The sequence below is a fragment of the Lonchura striata genome, chromosome 7 (genome assembly GCF_046129695.1).
Source record: "Lonchura striata isolate bLonStr1 chromosome 7, bLonStr1.mat, whole genome shotgun sequence".
NCBI lineage: Eukaryota > Metazoa > Chordata > Aves > Passeriformes > Estrildidae > Lonchura > Lonchura striata.
In genome coordinates this window covers 135,952-154,962 of record NC_134609.1, presented here as the reverse complement: position 1 = coordinate 154,962, position 19,011 = coordinate 135,952, and positions in this window count along the sequence as shown.

Genomic DNA, 19,011 nt, shown 5'->3' with positions numbered 1-19,011 from the left:
CTGGACTGCTGAGTTTTCTTTCCCAGGGAAAATGGAAAAAGGATGTGCCCAGGGGCCCCTGGTCCTGGGCTGGGGCCTCACTGCAAAGAATCCTTATATCGAAGGATGCACCCCACACCGAAGTTGTCCCCACCTCAATCTTGTGCTGCCCTGATAGACCCAAGGGAGCCCTACAAACTGACATCAGCAACCTGGACTGCTGAGTTTTCTTTTCCAGGGAAAATGGAAAAAGGCTGTGCCCAGGGGCCCCTGGCCCTGGGCAGAGACCTCACTACAAAAAATCCTTATATCGAAGGATGGAGCCCACACCGAAGTTGTCCCCATCTCAAACTTGTGCTGCCCTGATAGACCCAAGGGAGCCCTACAAACTGACATCAGGAACCTGGACTGCTGAGTTTTCTTTCCCAGGGAAAATGGCCAAAGGATGTGCCCAGGGGCCCCTAGCCCTGACTGCAAAAAATCCTTATATCGAAGGATGGAGCCCACACCGAATTTGTCCCCACCTCAAACTTGTTCTGCCCTGATACACCCAAGGGAGCCCTACAAACAGACATCAGGAACCTGGACTGGTAAGCTTTCTTTCCCAGGTCAAATGGAAAAGGGACGTGCCCAGGGGCCCCTGGCCCTGACTGCAAAGAATCCTTATATCGAAGGATGGAGCCCACACCGAAGTTGTCCCCTGTGGAGTTGCGTTATGTATATGTTTTATTATCCCTGTATTATGTATTGGTTTATTCCTTTGTACCCCCGTGTGCAACTTGGTTTATCCCCAGTTTTCCCGCCTTGTCCTCCCTTCCCGCCTTCCCAGTATCTATCCATCACCCTGAAAGAGGCATTTTACCCCCCCCGGGTGCCTTGTCTATCACTCGGTGCCCCTTCCCATCCATCCAGAAGCTTCTACTCAGGGCACCGGGTGATTGGGCGAGGACCTGGGGCTCCCCCCATATCCTTCCCCCATTGGACCCCACCATATCCCCCCATCCCGGAGCCACCCCCTATCCCTATCCCCATTGGTCGTTAGATACCCCTCCCTTACAGTTTATAAGCCAGTGCAAGCACCTTGTGCTTGTTCCTGTTGGCTGGCATCGTTCTAGGACATTTGGCCGCGTTGGGCTACAATAAACTCGGACTTAGCCCCCAGCAGGATCCGCTCTTCATTTACCACCGCGAGGCTTGCTAGCGCTGCTCGGGACCCACAAAGGCACTCTCCAAACCCCAGCTGGGAGCGGCGGAGGGTGCCTCCATCGCCCGCCCTCGCCCCAGGATGAGAGCTAGCCGGGGCTGAGACAAAGGGAACGGGGGCGGGAGCGCGGCAGTCCCCACCTCAAACTTGTGCTGCCCTGATAGACCCAAGGAAGCCCTACAAACTGACATCAGGAACCTGGACTGCTGAGTTTTCTTTCCCAGGGAAGATGGCCAAAGGATATGCCCTGGGGCCCCTGGCCCTGGGACCCTGGCCCTGACTGCAAAAAATCCTTATATCGAAGGATGGACCCCAGACCAATGCTGTCCCCACCTCAAACTTGTGCTGCCTTGATAGACCCAAGGGAGCCCTACAAACTGACATCAGGAACCTGGACTGCTGAGTTTTCTTTCCCAGGGAAAATGGAAAAAGGATGTGCCCAGGGGCCCCTGGCACTGGGTTGGGGCCTGACTGCAAAGAATCCTTATATCGAAGGATGGACCCCACACCGAAGTTGTCCCCACCTCAAACTTGTGCTGCCCTGATACACCCAAGGGAGCCCTACAAACTGACATCAGGAACCTGGACTGGTAAGCTTTCTTACCCAGGTCAAATGGAAAAGGGACGTGCCAAGGGGCCCCTGGCCCTGACTGCAAAGAATCCTTATATCGAAGGATGGAGCCCACACCGAAGTTGTCCCCACCTCAAACTTGTGCTGCCCTGATAGACCCAAGGGAGCCCTACAAACTGACATCAGGAACCTGGACTGCTGAGTTTTCTTTCCCAGGGAAGAATGAAAATAGACGTGCCAAGGGGCCCCTGACCCTGGGCTGGGACCGGACTGCAAAGAATCCTTATATCGAAGGATAGAGCCCAGACCAAAGTTGTCCCCACCTCAAACTTGTGCTGCTGTGATAGACCCAAGGGAGCCCTACAAACTGACATCAGGAACCTGGACTGCTGAGTTTTCTTTCCCAGGGAAAATGGAAAAAGTATGTGCCCAGGGGTCCCTGGCCCTGACTGGAAAAATCCTTATATCGAAGGATGGACCCCACACCAAATTTGTACCCACCTCAAACTTGTGCTGCCCTGATAGACCCAAGGGAGCCCTACAAACTGACATCAGGAACCTGGACTGCTGAGTTTTCTTTCCTACGGAAAATGGCCAAAGGATGTGCCCAGGGGCCCCTCGCTCTGGGGTGGGGCCTCACTGCAAAAAATCCTTATATCGAAGGATGGACCCCACACCAAAGTTGTCCCCACCTCAAACTTGTGCTGCCCTGATAGACCCAAGGGAGCCCTACAAACTGACATCAGGAACCTGGACTGCTGAGTTTTCTTTCCCAGGGAAAATGGCCAAAGGATGTGCCCAGGGGCCCCTAGCCCTGACTGCAAAAAATCCTTATATCGAAGGATGGACCCCACACCGAAGTTGTCCCCACCTCAAACTTGTGCTGCCCTGATAGACCCAAGGGAGCCCAACAAACTGACATCAGGAACCTGGACTGCTGAGTTTTCTTTCCCAGGGAAAATGGAAAAAGAATGTGCCCAGGGGCCCCTGGCCCTGGGCTGGGGCCTCACTACAAAAAATCCTTATATCGAAGGATGGACCCCACACCAAAATTGTCCCCACCTCAAACTTGTACTGCCCTGATAGACCCAAGGGAGCCCTACAAACTGACATCAGGAACCTGGACTGCTGAGTTTCCTTTCCCAGGGAAAATGGAAAAAGGATGTGCCCAGGGGCCCCTGGCCCTGACTGCAAAAAATCCTTATATCGAAGGGTGGACCCCACACCGAAGTTGTCCCCACCTCAAACTTGTGCTGCCCTGATAGACCCAAGGGAGCCCTACAAACTGACATCAGGAACCTGGACTGCTGAGTTTTCTTTCCAGGGAAAATGGAAAAAGGATGTGCCCAGGGGCCCCTGGCCCTGACTGCAAAGAATCCTTATATCGAAGGATGGACCCCACACCAAAGTGTTCCCCACCTCAAACTTGTGCTGCCCTGATAGACCCAAGGGAGCCCTACAAACTGACATCAGGAACCTGGACTGCTGAGTTTTCTTTCCCAGGGAAAATGGAAAAAGGATGTGCCCAGAGGCCCCTGGCCCTGACTGCAAAAATCCTTATATCGAAGGATGGACCCCACACCGAAGTTGTCCCCACCTCAAACTTGTACTGCCCTGATAGACCCAAGGGAGCCCTACAAACTGACATCAGGAACCTGGACTGCTGAGTTTTCTTTCCCAGGGAAAATGGAAAAAGGATGTGCCCAGGGGCCCCAGGCCCTGACTGCAAAAAATCCTTATATCGAAGGGTGGACACCACACCGAAGTTGTCCCCACCTCAAACTTGTGCTGCCCTGATAGACCCAAGGGAGCCCTACAAACTGACATCAGGAACCTGGACTGCTGAGTTTTCTTTCCAGGGAAAATGGAAAAAGGATGTGCCCAGGGGCCCCTGGCCCTGACTGCAAAGAATCCTTATATCGAAGGATGGACCCCACACCAAAGTGTTCCCCACCTCAAACTTGTGCTGCCCTGATAGACCCAAGGGAGCCCTACAAACTGACATCAGGAACCTGGACTGCTGAGTTTTCTTTCCCAGGGAAAATGGAAAAAGGATGTGCCCAGGGGCCCCTGGCCCTGGGCTGGGGCCTCACTGCAAAAAATCCTTATATCGAAGGATGGACCCCACATCAAAGTTGTCCCCACTTCAAACTTGTGCTGCCCTGATACACCCAAGGGAACCCCACAAACTGACATCAGGAACCTGGACTACTTAGTTTTCTTTCCCAGGGAAAATGGAAAAAGGATATGCCCAGGGGCCCCTGGCCCTGACTGCAAAAAATCCTTATATCGAAGGGTGGACCCCACACCGAAGTTGTCCCCACCTCAAACTTGTGCTGCCCTGATAGACCCAAGGGAGCCCAACAAACTGACATCAGGAACCTGGACTGCTGAGTTTTCTTTCCCAGGGAAAATGGAAAAAGAATGTGCCCAGGGGCCCCTGGCACTGGGCTGGGGCCTCACTACAAAAAATCCTTATATCGAAGGATGGACCCCACACCAAAATTGTCCCCACCTCAAACTTGTACTGCCCTGATAGACCCAAGGGAGCCCTACAAACTGACATCAGGAACCTGGACTGCTGAGTTTCCTTTCCCAGGGAAAATGGAAAAAGGATGTGCCCAGGGGCCCCTGGCCCTGACTGCAAAAAATCCTTATATCGAAGGGTGGACCCCACACCGAAGTTGTCCCCACCTCAAACTTGTGCTGCCCTGATAGACCCAAGGGAGCCCTACAAACTGACATCAGGAACCTGGACTGCTGAGTTTTCTTTCCAGGGAAAATGGAAAAAGGATGTGCCCAGGGGCCCCTGGCCCTGACTGCAAAGAATCCTTATATCGAAGGATGGACCCCACACCAAAGTGTTCCCCACCTCAAACTTGTGCTGCCCTGATAGACCCAAGGGAGCCCTACAAACTGACATCAGGAACCTGGACTGCTGAGTTTTCTTTCCCAGGGAAAATGGAAAAAGGATGTGCCCAGAGGCCCCTGGCCCTGACTGCAAAAATCCTTATATCGAAGGATGGACCCCACACCGAAGTTGTCCCCACCTCAAACTTGTACTGCCCTGATAGACCCAAGGGAGCCCTACAAACTGACATCAGGAACCTGGACTGCTGAGTTTTCTTTCCCAGGGAAAATGGAAAAAGGATGTGCCCAGGGGCCCCAGGCCCTGACTGCAAAAAATCCTTATATCGAAGGGTGGACCCCACAACGAAGTTGTCCCCACCTCAAACTTGTGCTGCCCTGATAGACCCAAGGGAGCCCTACAAACTGACATCAGGAACCTGGACTGCTGAGTTTTCTTTCCCAGGGAAAATGGAAAAAGGATGTGCCCAGGGGCCCCTGGCCCTGACTGCAAGGAATCCTTATATCGAAGGATGGACCCCACACCAAAGTGTTCCCCACCTCAAACTTGTGCTGCCCTGATAGACCCAAGGGAGCCCTACAAACTGACATCAGGAACCTGGACTGCAGAGTTTTCTTTCCCAGGGAAAATGGAAAAAGTTTGTGCCCAGTGGGCCCAGGCCCTGACTGCAAAAAATCCTTATATCGAAGGATGGACCCCACACCGAAGTTGTCCCCACCTCAAACTTGTGCTGCCCTGATAGACCCAAGGGAGCCCTACAAACTGACATCAGGAACCTGGACTGCTGAGTTTTCTTTCCCAGGGAAAATGGAAAAAGGATGTGCCCAGGGGCCCCTGGCCCTGGGGTGGGGCCTCACTGCAAAATATCCTTATATCGAAGGATGGACCCCACATCAAAGTTGTCCCCACCTCAAACTTGTGCTGCCCTGATACACCCAAGGGAACCCCACAAACTGACATCAGGAACCTGGACTGCTGAGTTTTCTTTCCCAGGGAAAATGGAAAAAGGATATGCCCAGGGGCCCCTGGCCCTGACTGCAAAAAATCCTTATATCGAAGGGTGGACCCCACACCGAAGTTGTCCCCACCTCAAACTTGTGCTGCCCTGATAGACCCAAGGGAGCCCTACAAACTGACATCAGGAACCTGGACTGCTGAGTTTTCTTTCCCAGGGAAAATGGAAAAAGGATGTGCCCAGGGGCCCCTGGCCCTGGGCTGGGACCGCACTGCAAAGAATCCTTATATCGAAGGATGGACCCCACACCGAAGTTGTCCCCACCTCAAACTTGTGCTGCCCTGATAGACCCAAGGGAGCCCTACAAACTGACATCAGGAACCTGGACTGCTGAGTTTTCTTTCCCAGGGAAAATGGAAAAAGGATGTGCCCAGAGGCCCCTGGCCCTGACTGCAAAAATCCTTATATCGAAGGATGGACCCCACACCGAAGTTGTCCCCACCTCAAACTTGTACTGCCCTGATAGACCCAAGGGAGCCCTACAAACTGACATCAGGAACCTGGACTGCTGAGTTTTCTTTCCCAGGGAAAATGGAAAAAGGATGTGCCCAGGGGCCCCAGGCCCTGACTGCAAAAAATCCTTATATCGAAGGGTGGACCCCACAACGAAGTTGTCCCCACCTCAAACTTGTGCTGCCCTGATAGACCCAAGGGAGCCCTACAAACTGACATCAGGAACCTGGACTGCTGAGTTTTCTTTCCCAGGGAAAATGGAAAAAGGATGTGCCCAGGGGCCCCTGGCCCTGACTGCCACGAATCCTTATATCGAAGGATGGACCCCACACCAAAGTGTTCCCCACCTCAAACTTGTGCTGCCCTGATAGACCCAAGGGAGCCCTACAAACTGACATCAGGAACCTGGACTGCAGAGTTTCCTTTCCCAGGTAAAATGGAAAAAGTTTGTGCCCAGGGGGCCCAGGCCCTGACTGCAAAAAATCCTTATATCGAAGGATGGACCCCACACCAAAGCTGTCCCCACCTCAAACTTGTGCTGCCCTGATAGACCCAAGGGAGCCCTACAAACTGACATCAGGAACCTGGACTGCTGAGTTTTCTTTCCCAGGGAAAATGGAAAAAGGTTGTGCCCAGGGGCCCCTGGCCCTGGGCTGGGGCCTCACTACAAAAAATCCTTATATCGAAGGATGGATCCCACACCGAAGTTGTCCCCACCTCAAACTTGTGCTGCCCTGATACACCCAAGGGAGCCCTACAAACTGACATCAGGAACCTGGACTGCTGAGTTTTCTTTCCCAGGGAAAATGGAAAAAGGATGTGCCCAGGGGCCCCTGGCCCTGACTGTAAAAAATCCTTATATCGAAGGATGGACCCCACACCGAAGTTGTCCCCACCTCAAACTTGTGCTGCCCTGATAGACCCAAGGGAGCCCTACAAACTGACATCAGGAACCTGGACTGCTGAGTTTTCTTTCCCAGGGAAAATGGAAAAAGGATGTGCCCAGGGGCCCCTGGCCCTGGGCTGGGGCCTCACTACAAGAAATCCTTATATCGAAGGATGGATCCCACACCAAAGTTGTCCCCACCTCAAACTTGTGCTGCCCTGATAGACCCAAGGGAGCCCTACAAACTGACATCAGGAACCTGGACTGCTGAGTTTTCTTTCCCAGGGAAAATGGCCAAAGGATGTGCCCTGGGGCCTCCGGCCCTGGGCTGGGGCCTCACTGCAAAAATTCCTTAATTCGAAGGATGGAGCCCACACCGAAGTTGTCCCCACCTCAAACTTGTGCTGCCCTGATAGACCCAAGGGAGCCCTACAAACTGACATCAGGAACCTGGACTGCTGAGTTTTCTTTCCCAGGGAAAATGGCCAAAGGGTGTGCCCAGGGGCCCCTGGCCCTGACTGCAAAAAATCCTTATATCGAAGGATGGATCCCACACCGAAGTTGTCCACACCTCAAACTTGTGCTGCCCTGATACACCCAAGGGAGCCCTACAAACTGACATCAGGAACCTGGTCTGCTGAGTTTTCTTTCCCAGGGAAAATGGAAAAAGGATGTGCCCAGGGGCCCCTGGCCCTGACTGTAAAAAATCCTTTTATCGAAGGATGGACCCCACACCGAAGTTGTCCCCACCTCAAACTTGTGCTGCCCTGATAGACCCAAGGGAGCCCTACAAACTGACATCAGGAACCTGGACTGCTGAGGTTTCTTTCCCAGGGAAAATGGAAAAAGGATGTGCCCAGGGGCCCCTGGCCCTGGGCTGGGGCCTCACTACAAGAAATCCTTATATCGAAGGATGGATCCCACACCAAAGTTGTCCCCACCTCAAACTTGTGCTGCCCTGATAGACCCAAGGGAGCCCTACAAACTGACATCAGGAACCTGGACTGCTGAGTTTTCTTTCCCAGGGAAAATGGAAAAAGGATGTGCCCAGGGGCCCCTGGCCCTGACTGGAAAAATCCTTATATCGAAGGATGGACCCCACATCAAATTTGTACCCACCTCAAACTTGTGCTGCCCTGATAGACCCAAGGGAGCCCTACAAACTGACATCAGGAACCTGGACTTCTGAGTTTTCTTTACCAGGGAAAATGGAAAAAGGATGTGCCCAGGGGCCCCTGGCCCTGACTGCAAAAAATCCTTATATCGAAGGATGGACCCCACACCGAAGTTGTCCCCACCTCAAACTTGTGCTGCCCTGATAGACCCAAGGGATCCCTACAAACTGACATCAGGAACCTGGACTGCTGAGTATTCTTTCCCAGGGAAAATGGAAAAAGGATGTGCCCAGGGGCCCCTGGCCCTGACTGCAAAAAAATCCTTATATCGAAGGATGGACCCCACACCGAAGTTGTCCCCACCTCAAACTTGTGCTGCCCTGATAGACCCAAGGGAGCCCTACAAACTGACATCAGGAACCTGGACTGCAGAGTTTTCTTTCCCAGGGAAAATGGAAAAAGGTTGTGCCCAGGGGGCCCAGGCCCTGACTGCAAGAAATCCTTATATCGAAGGATGGACCCCACACCGAAGTTGTCCCCACCTCAAACTTGTGCTGCCCTGATAGACCCAAGGGAGCCCTACAAACTGACATCAGGAACCTGGACTGCTGAGTTTTCTTTCCCAGGGAAAATGGAAAACGGTTATGCCCAAGGGCCCCAGGCCCTGACTGCAAAAAATCCTTATATCGAAGGATGGACCCCACACCGAAGTTGTCCCCACCTCAAACTTGTGCTGCCCTGATAGACCCAAGGGAGCCCTACAAACTGACATCAGGAACCTGGACTGCTGAGTTTTCTTTCCCAGGGAAAATGGCCAAAGGATGTGCCCAGGGGCCCCTCGCCCTGGGCTGGGGCCTCACTGCAAAAAATCCATATATCGAAGGATGGACCCCACACCGAAGTTGTCCCCACCTCAAACTTGTGCTGCCCTGATAGACCCAAGGGAGCCCTACAAACTGACATCAGGAACCTGGACTGCTGAGTTTTCTTTCCCAGGGAAAATGGCCAAAGGATGTGCCCAGGGGCCTTTAGCCCTGACTGCAAAAAATCCTTATATCGAAGGATGGAGCCCACACCGAAGTTGTCCCCACCTCAAACTTGTGCTGCCCTGATAGACCCAAGGGAGCCCTACAAACTGACATCAGGAACCTGGACTGCTGAGTTTTCTTTCCCAGGGAAAATGGAAAAAGGATGTGCCCAGGGGCCCCTGGTCCTGGGCTGGGGCCTCACTGCAAAGAATCCTTATATCGAAGGATGCACCCCACACCGAAGTTGTCCCCACCTCAATCTTGTGCTGCCCTGATAGACCCAAGGGAGCCCTACAAACTGACATCAGCAACCTGGACTGCTGAGTTTTCTTTTCCAAGGAAAATGGAAAAAGGCTGTGCCCTGGGGCCCCTGGCCCTGGGCAGACACCTCACTACAAAAAATCCTTATATCGAAGGATGGAGCCCACACCGAAGTTGTCCCCATCTCAAACTTGTGCTGCCCTGATAGACCCAAGGGAGCCCTACAAACTGACATCAGGAACCTGGACTGCTGAGTTTTCTTTCCCAGGGAAAATGGCCAAAGGATGTGCCCAGGGGCCCCTAGCCCTGACTGCAAAGAATCCTTATATCGAAGGATGGAGCCCACACCGAAGTTGTCCCCACCTCAAACTTGTGCTGCCCTGATAGACCCAAGGGAGCCCTACAAACTGACATCAGGAACCTGGACTGCTGAGTTTTCTTTCCCAGGGAAAATGGAAAAAGGATGTGCCCAGGGGCCCCTGGCACTGGGTTGGGGCCTGACTGCAAAGAATCCTTATATTGAAGGATGGACCCCACACCGAAGTTGTCCCCACCTCAAACTTGTGCTGCCCTGATACACCCAAGGGAGCCCTACAAACTGACATCAGGAACCTGGACTGGTAAGCTTTCTTTCCCAGGTCAAATGGAAAAGGGACGTGCCCAGGGGCCCCTGGCCCTGACTGCAAAGAATCCTTATATCGAAGGATGGAGCCCACACCGAAGTTGTCCCCACCTCAAACTTGTGCTGCCCTGATAGACCGAAGGGAGCCCTACAAACTGACATCAGGAACCTGGACTGCTGAGTTTTCTTTCCCAGGGAAAATGGAAAAAGGTTGTGCCCAGGGGGCCCAGGCCCTGACTGCAAGAAATCCTTATATCGATGGATGGACCCCACACCGAAGTTGTCCCCACCTCAAACTTGTGCTGCCCTGATAGACCCAAGGGAGCCCTACAAACTGACATCAGGAACCTGGACTGCTGAGTTTTCTTTCCCAGGGAAAATGGAAAAAGGTTATGCCCAGGGGCCCCTGGCCCTGACTGCAAAAAATCCTTATATCGAAGGATGGACCCCACACCGAAGTTGTCCCCACCTCAAACTTGTGCTGCCCTGATAGACCCAAGGGAGCCCTACAAACTGACATCAGGAACCTGGACTGCTGAGGTTTCTTTCCCAGGGAAAATGGAAAAAGGATGTGCCCAGGGGCCCCTAGCCCTGACTGCAAAAAATCCTTATATCGAAGGATGGACCTCACACCGAAGTTGTCCCCACGTCAAACTTGTGCTGCCCTGATAGACCCAAGGGAGCCCTACAAACTGACATCAGGAACCTGGACTGCTGAGTTTTCTTTCCCAGGGAAAATGGAAAAAGGTTGTGCCCCGGGGCCCCTGGCCCTGACTGTAAAAAATCCTTATATCGAAGGATGGACCCCACACCGAAGTTGTCCCCACCTCAAACTTGTGCTGCCCTGATAGACCGAAGGGAGCCCTACAAACTGACATCAGGAACCTGGACTGCTGAGTTTTCTTTCCCAGGGAAAATGGAAAAAGGATGTGCCCAGGGGCCCCTGACCCTGGTCCCCTGGCCCTGACTGCAAGAATCCTTATATCGAAGGATGCACCCCACATCGAAGTTGTCCTCACCTCAAACTTGTGCTGCCCTGATAGACCCAAGGGAGCCCTACAAACTGACATCAGGAACCTGGACTGCTGAGTTTTCTTTCCCAGGGAAAATGGAAAAAGGATGTGCCCAGGGGCCCCTGGTCCTGGGCTGGGGCCTCACTGCAAAGAATCCTTATATCGAAGGATGCACCCCACACCGAAGTTGTCCCCACCTCAATCTTGTGCTGCCCTGATAGACCCAAGGGAGCCCTACAAACTGACATCAGCAACCTGGACTGCTGAGTTTTCTTTTCCAGGGAAAATGGAAAAAGGCTGTGCCCAGGGGCCCCTGGCCCTGGGCAGAGACCTCACTACAAAAAATCCTTATATCGAAGGATGGAGCCCACACCGAAGTTGTCCCCATCTCAAACTTGTGCTGCCCTGATAGACCCAAGGGAGCCCTACAAACTGACATCAGGAACCTGGACTGCTGAGTTTTCTTTCCCAGGGAAAATGGCCAAAGGATGTGCCCAGGGGCCCCTAGCCCTGACTGCAAAAAATCCTTATATCGAAGGATGGAGCCCACACCGAATTTGTCCCCACCTCAAACTTGTGCTGCCCTGATACACCCAAGGGAGCCCTACAAACAGACATCAGGAACCTGGACTGGTAAGCTTTCTTTCCCAGGTCAAATGGAAAAGGGACGTGCCCAGGGGCTTGGGCCTGACTTCAAAGAATCCTTATATCGAAGGATGGAGCCCACACCGAAGTTGTCCCCTGTGGAGTTGCGTTATGTATATGTTTTATTATCCCTGTATTATGTATTGGTTTATTCCTTTGTACCCCCGTGTGCAACTTGGTTTATCCCCAGTTTTCCCGCCTTGTCCTCCCTTCCCGCCTTCCCAGTATCTATCCATCACCCTGAAAGAGGCATTTTACCCCCCCCGGGTGCCTTGTCTATCACTCGGTGCCCCTTCCCATCCATCCAGAAGCTTCTACTCAGGGCACCGGGTGATTGGGCGAGGACCTGGGGCTCCCCCCATATCCTTCCCCCATTGGACCCCACCATATCCCCCCATCCCGGAGCCACCCCCTATCCCTATCCCCATTGGTCGTTAGATACCCCTCCCTTACAGTTTATAAGCCAGTGCAAGCACCTTGTGCTTGTTCCTGTTGGCTGGCATCGTTCTAGGACATTTGGCCGCGTTGGGCTACAATAAACTCGGACTTAGCCCCCAGCAGGATCCGCTCTTCATTTACCACCGCGAGGCTTGCTAGCGCTGCTCGGGACCCACAAAGGCACTCTCCAAACCCCAGCTGGGAGCGGCGGAGGGTGCCTCCATCGCCCGCCCTCGCCCCAGGATGAGAGCTAGCCGGGGCTGAGACAAAGGGAACGGGGGCGGGAGCGCGGCAGTCCCCACCTCAAACTTGTGCTGCCCTGATAGACCCAAGGAAGCCCTACAAACTGACATCAGGAACCTGGACTGCTGAGTTTTCTTTCCCAGGGAAGATGGCCAAAGGATATGCCCTGGGGCCCCTGGCCCTGGGACCCTGGCCCTGACTGCAAAAAATCCTTATATCGAAGGATGGACCCCAGACCAATGCTGTCCCCACCTCAAACTTGTGCTGCCTTGATAGACCCAAGGGAGCCCTACAAACTGACATCAGGAACCTGGACTGCTGAGTTTTCTTTCCCAGGGAAAATGGAAAAAGGATGTGCCCAGGGGCCCCTGGCACTGGGTTGGGGCCTGACTGCAAAGAATCCTTATATCGAAGGATGGACCCCACACCGAAGTTGTCCCCACCTCAAACTTGTGCTGCCCTGATACACCCAAGGGAGCCCTACAAACTGACATCAGGAACCTGGACTGGTAAGCTTTCTTACCCAGGTCAAATGGAAAAGGGACGTGCCCAGGGGCCCCTGGCCCTGACTGCAAAGAATCCTTATATCGAAGGATGGAGCCCACACCGAAGTTGTCCCCACCTCAAACTTGTGCTGCCCTGATAGACCCAAGGGAGCCCTACAAACTGACATCAGGAACCTGGACTGCTGAGTTTTCTTTCCCAGGGAAGAATGAAAAAGGACGTGCCAAGGGGCCCCTGACCCTGGGCTGGGACCGGACTGCAAAGAATCCTTATATCGAAGGATAGAGCCCAGACCAAAGTTGTCCCCACCTCAAACTTGTGCTGCTGTGATAGACCCAAGGGAGCCCTACAAACTGACATCAGGAACCTGGACTGCTGAGTTTTCTTTCCCAGGGAAAATGGAAAAAGGATGTGCCCAGGGGTCCCTGGCCCTGACTGGAAAAATCCTTATATCGAAGGATGGACCCCACACCAAATTTGTACCCACCTCAAACTTGTGCTGCCCTGATAGACCCAAGGGAGCCCTACAAACTGACATCAGGAACCTGGACTTCTGAGTTTTCTTTACCAGGGAAAATGGAAAAAGGATGTGCCCAGGGGCCCCTGGCCCTGACTGTAAAAAATCCTTATATCGAAGGATGGACCCCACACCGAAGTTGTCCCCACCTCAAACTTGTGCTGCCCTGATAGACCCAAGGGAGCCCTACAAACTGACATCAGGAACCTGGACTGCAGAGTTTTCTTTCCCAGGGAAAATGGAAAAAGGATGCGCCCAGGGGCCCCTGGCCCTGACTGCAAAAAATCCTTATATCGAAGGATGGACCCCAGACCAAAGTTGTCCCCACCTCAAACTTGTGCTGCCCTGATAGACCCAAGGGAGCCCTACAAACTGACATCAGGAACCTGGACTGCAGAGTTTTCTTTCCCAGGGAAAATGGAAAAAGGTTGTGCCCAGGGGGCCCAGGCCCTGACTGCAAGAAATCCTTATATCGAAGGATGGAGCCCACACCAAAGTTGTCCCCACCTCAAACTTGTGCTGCCCTGAAAGACCCAAGGGAGCCCTACAAACTGACATCAGGAACCTGGACTGCTGAGTTTTCTTTCCCACGGAAAATGGCCAAAGGATGTGCCCAGGGGCCCCTCGCCCTGGGCTGGGGCCTCACTGCAAAAAATCCTTATATCGAAGGATGCACCCCACACCGAAGTTGTCCCCACCTCAAACTTGTGCTGCCCGGATAGACCCAAGGGAGCCCTACAAACTGACATCAGGAACCTGGACTGGTGAGGTTTCTTTCCCAGGGAAAATGGAAAAAGGATGTGCCCAGGGGCCCCTAGCCCTGACTGCAAAAAATCCTTATATCGAAGGATGGACCCCACACCGAAGTTGTCCCCACCTCAAACTTGTGCTGCCCTGATAGACCCAAGGGAGCCCTACAAACTGACATCAAGAACCTGGACTGCTGAGTTTTCTTTCTCAGGGAAAATGGAAAAAGGATGTGCCCAGGGGCCCCTGGCCCTGACTGTAAAAAATCCTTATATCGAAGGATGGACCCCACACCGAAGTTTTCCCCACCTCAAACTTGTGCTGCCCTGATAGACCCAAGGGAGCCCTACAAACTGACATGAGGAACCTGGACTGCTGAGTTTTCTTTCCCAGGGAAAATGGAAAAAGGATGTGCCCAGGGGCCCCTGGCCCTGGGCTTGGGCCTGACTTCAAAGAATCCTTATATCGAAGGATGGAGCCCAGACCAAAATTGTCCTCAACTCAAACTTGTGCTGCCCTGATAGACCGAAGGGAGCCCTACAAACTGACATCAGGAACCTGGACTGCTGAGTTTTCTTTACCAGGGAAAATGGAAAAAGGATGTGCCCAGGGCCCCTGGTCCTGGGCTGGGACCGGACTGCAAAGAATCCTTATATCGAAGGATGCACCCCACACCGAAGTTGTCCCCACCTCAATCTTGTGCTGCCCTGATAGACCCAAGGGAGCCCTACAAACTGACATCAGCAACCTGGACTGCTGAGTTTTCTTTTCCAGGGAAAATGGAAAAAGGCTGTGCCCAGGGGCCCCTGGCCCTGGGCAGAGACCTCACTACAAAAAATCCTTATATCGAAGGATGGAGCCCACACCGAAGTTGTCCCCATCTCAAACTTGTGCTACCCTGATAGACCCAAGGGAGCCCTACAAACTGACATCAGGAACCTGGACTGCTGAGTTTTCTTTCCCAGGGAAAATGGCCAAAGGATGTGCCCAGGGGCCCCTAGCCCTGACTGCAAAAAATCCTTATATCGAAGGATGGAGCCCACACCGAATTTGTCCCCACCTCAAACTTGTGCTGCCCTGATACACCCAAGGGAGCCCTACAAACAGACATCAGGAACCTGGACTGCTGAGTTTTCTTTCCCAGGGAAAATGGAAAAAGGATGTGCCCAGGGGCCCCTGGCACTGGGTTGGGGCCTGACTGCAAAGAATCCTTATATCGAAGGATGGAGCCCACACCGAAGTTGTCCCCATCTCAAACTTGTGCTGCCCTGATAGACCCAAGGGAGCCCTACAAACTGACATCAGGAACCTGGACTGGTAAGCTTTCTTTCCCAGGTCAAATGGAAAAGGGACGTGCCCAGGGGCCCCTGGCCCTGACTGCAAAGAATCCTTATATCGAAGGATGGACCCCACACCGAAGTTGTCCCCACCTCAATCTTGTGCTGCCCTGATAGACCCAAGGGAGCCCTACAAACTGACATCAGCAACCTGGACTGCTGAGTTTTCTTTTCCAGGGAAAATGGAAAAAGGCTGTGCCCAGGGGCCCCTGGCCCTGGGCAGAGACCTCACTACAAAAAATCCTTATATCGAAGGATGGAGCCCACACCGAAGTTGTCCCCATCTCAAACTTGTGCTGCCCTGATAGACCCAAGGGAGCCCTACAAACTGACATCAGGAACCTGGACTGCTGAGTTTTCTTTCCCAGGGAAAATGGCCAAAGGATGTGCCCAGGGGCCCCGGGCCCTGGGCTGGGACCTGACTGCCAGGAATCCTTCTATCGAAGGATTGAGCCCACACCAAAGTTGTCCCCACATCAAATTTGTGCTGCCCTGATAGACCCAAGGAAGCCCTACAAACTGACATGAGCAACCTGGACTGCTGAGTTTTCTTTCCCAGGGAAAATGGAAAAAGGTTGTGCCCAGGGGGCCCAGGCCCTGACTGCAAGAAATCCTTATATCGAAGGATGGACCCCACACCGAAGTTGTCCCCACCTCAAACTTGTGCTGCCCTGATAGACCCAAGGGAGCCCTACAAACTGACATCAGGAACCTGGACTGCTGAGTTTTCTTTCCCAGGGAAAATGGAAAAAGGTTATGCCCAGGGGCCCCTGGCCCTGACTGCAAAAAATCCTTATATCGAAGGATGGACCCCACACCGAAGTTGTCCCCACCTCAAACTTGTGCTGCCCTGATAGACCCAAGGGAGCCCTACAAACTGACATCAGGAACCTGGACTGCTGAGGTTTCTTTCCCAGGGAAAATGGAAAAAGGATGTGCCCAGGGGCCCCTAGCCCTGACTGCAAAAAATCCTTATATCGAAGGATGGACCTCACACCGAAGTTGTCCCCACGTCAAACTTGTGCTGCCCTGATAGACCCAAGGGAGCCCTACAAACTGACATCAGGAACCTGGACTGCTGAGTTTTCTTTCCCAGGGAAAATGGAAAAAGGTTGTGCCCCGGGGCCCCTGGCCCTGACTGTAAAAAATCCTTATATCGAAGGATGGACCCCACACCGAAGTTGTCCCCACCTCAAACTTGTGCTGCCCTGATAGACCGAAGGGAGCCCTACAAACTGACATCAGGAACCTGGACTGCTGAGTTTTCTTTCCCAGGGAAAATGGAAAAAGGATGTGCCCAGGGGCCCCTGACCCTGGTCCCCTGGCCCTGACTGCAAGAATCCTTATATCGAAGGATGCACCCCACATCGAAGTTGTCCTCACCTCAAACTTGTGCTGCCCTGATAGACCCAAGGGAGCCCTACAAACTGACATCAGGAACCTGGACTGCTGAGTTTTCTTTCCCAGGGAAAATGGAAAAAGGATGTGCCCAGGGGCCCCTGGTCCTGGGCTGGGGCCTCACTGCAAAGAATCCTTATATCGAAGGATGCACCCCACACCGAAGTTGTCCCCACCTCAATCTTGTGCTGCCCTGATAGACCCAAGGGAGCCCTACAAACTGACATCAGCAACCTGGACTGCTGAGTTTTCTTTTCCAGGGAAAATGGAAAAAGGCTGTGCCCAGGGGCCCCTGGCCCTGGGCAGAGACCTCACTACAAAAAATCCTTATATCGAAGGATGGAGCCCACACCGAAGTTGTCCCCATCTCAAACTTGTGCTGCCCTGATAGACCCAAGGGAGCCCTACAAACTGACATCAGGAACCTGGACTGCTGAGTTTTCTTTCCCAGGGAAAATGGCCAAAGGATGTGCCCAGGGGCCCCTAGCCCTGACTGCAAAAAATCCTTATATCGAAGGATGGAGCCCACACCGAATTTGTCCCCACCTCAAACTTGTGCTGCCCTGATACACCCAAGGGAGCCCTACAAACAGACATCAGGAACCTGGACTGGTAAGCTTTCTTTCCCAGGTCAAATGGAAAAGGGACGTGCCCAGGGGCTTGGGCCTGACTTCAAAGAATCCTTATATCGAAGGATGGAGCCCACACCGAAGTTGTCCCCTGTGGAGTTGCGTTATGTATATGTTTTATTATCCCTGTATTATGTATTGGTTTATTCCTTTGTACCCCCGTGTGCAACTTGGTTTATCCCCAGTTTTCCCGCCTTGTCCTCCCTTCCCGCCTTCCCAGTATCTATCCATCACCCTGAAAGAGGCATTTTACCCCCCCCGGGTGCCTTGTCTATCACTCGGTGCCCCTTCCCATCCATCCAGAAGCTTCTACTCAGGGCACCGGGTGATTGGGCGAGGACCTGGGGCTCCCCCCATATCCTTCCCCCATTGGACCCCACCATATCCCCCCATCCCGGAGCCACCCCCTATCCCTATCCCCATTGGTCGTTAGATACCCCTCCCTTACAGTTTATAAGCCAGTGCAAGCACCTTGTGCTTGTTCCTGTTGGCTGGCATCGTTCTAGGACATTTGGCCGCGTTGGGCTACAATAAACTCGGACTTAGCCCCCAGCAGGATCCGCTCTTCATTTACCACCGCGAGGCTTGCTAGCGCTGCTCGGGACCCACAAAGGCACTCTCCAAACCCCAGCTGGGAGCGGCGGAGGGTGCCTCCATCGCCCGCCCTCGCCCCAGGATGAGAGCTAGCCGGGGCTGAGACAAAGGGAACGGGGGCGGGAGCGCGGCAGTCCCCACCTCAAACTTGTGCTGCCCTGATAGACCCAAGGAAGCCCTACAAACTGACATCAGGAACCTGGACTGCTGAGTTTTCTTTCCCAGGGAAGATGGCCAAAGGATATGCCCTGGGGCCCCTGGCCCTGGGACCCTGGCCCTGACTGCAAAAAATCCTTATATCGAAGGATGGACCCCAGACCAATGCTGTCCCCACCTCAAACTTGTGCTGCCTTGATAGACCCAAGGGAGCCCTACAAACTGACATCAGGAACCTGGACTGCTGAGTTTTCTTTCCCAGGGAAAATGGAAAAAGGATGTGCCCAGGGGCCCCTGGCACTGGGTTGGGGCCTGACTGCAAAGAATCCTTATATCGAAGGATGGACCCCACACCGAAGTTGTCCCCACCTCAAACTTGTGCTGCCCTGATACACCCAAGGGAGCCCTACAAACTGACATCAGGAACCTGGACTGGTAAGCTTTCTTACCCAGGTCAAATGGAAAAGGGACGTGCCCAGGGGCCCCTGGCCCTGACTGCAAAGAATCCTTATATCGAAGGATGGAGCCCACACCGAAGTTGTCCCCACCTCAAACTTGTGCTGCCCTGATAGACCCAAGGGAGCCCTACAAACTGACATCAGGAACCTGGACTGCTGAGTTTTCTTTCCCAGGGAAGAATGAAAAAGGACGTGCCAAGGGGCCCCTGACCCTGGGCTGGGACCGGACTGCAAAGAATCCTTATATCGAAGGATAGAGCCCAGACCAAAGTTGTCCCCACCTCAAACTTGTGCTGCTGTGATAGACCCAAGGGAGCCCTACAAACTGA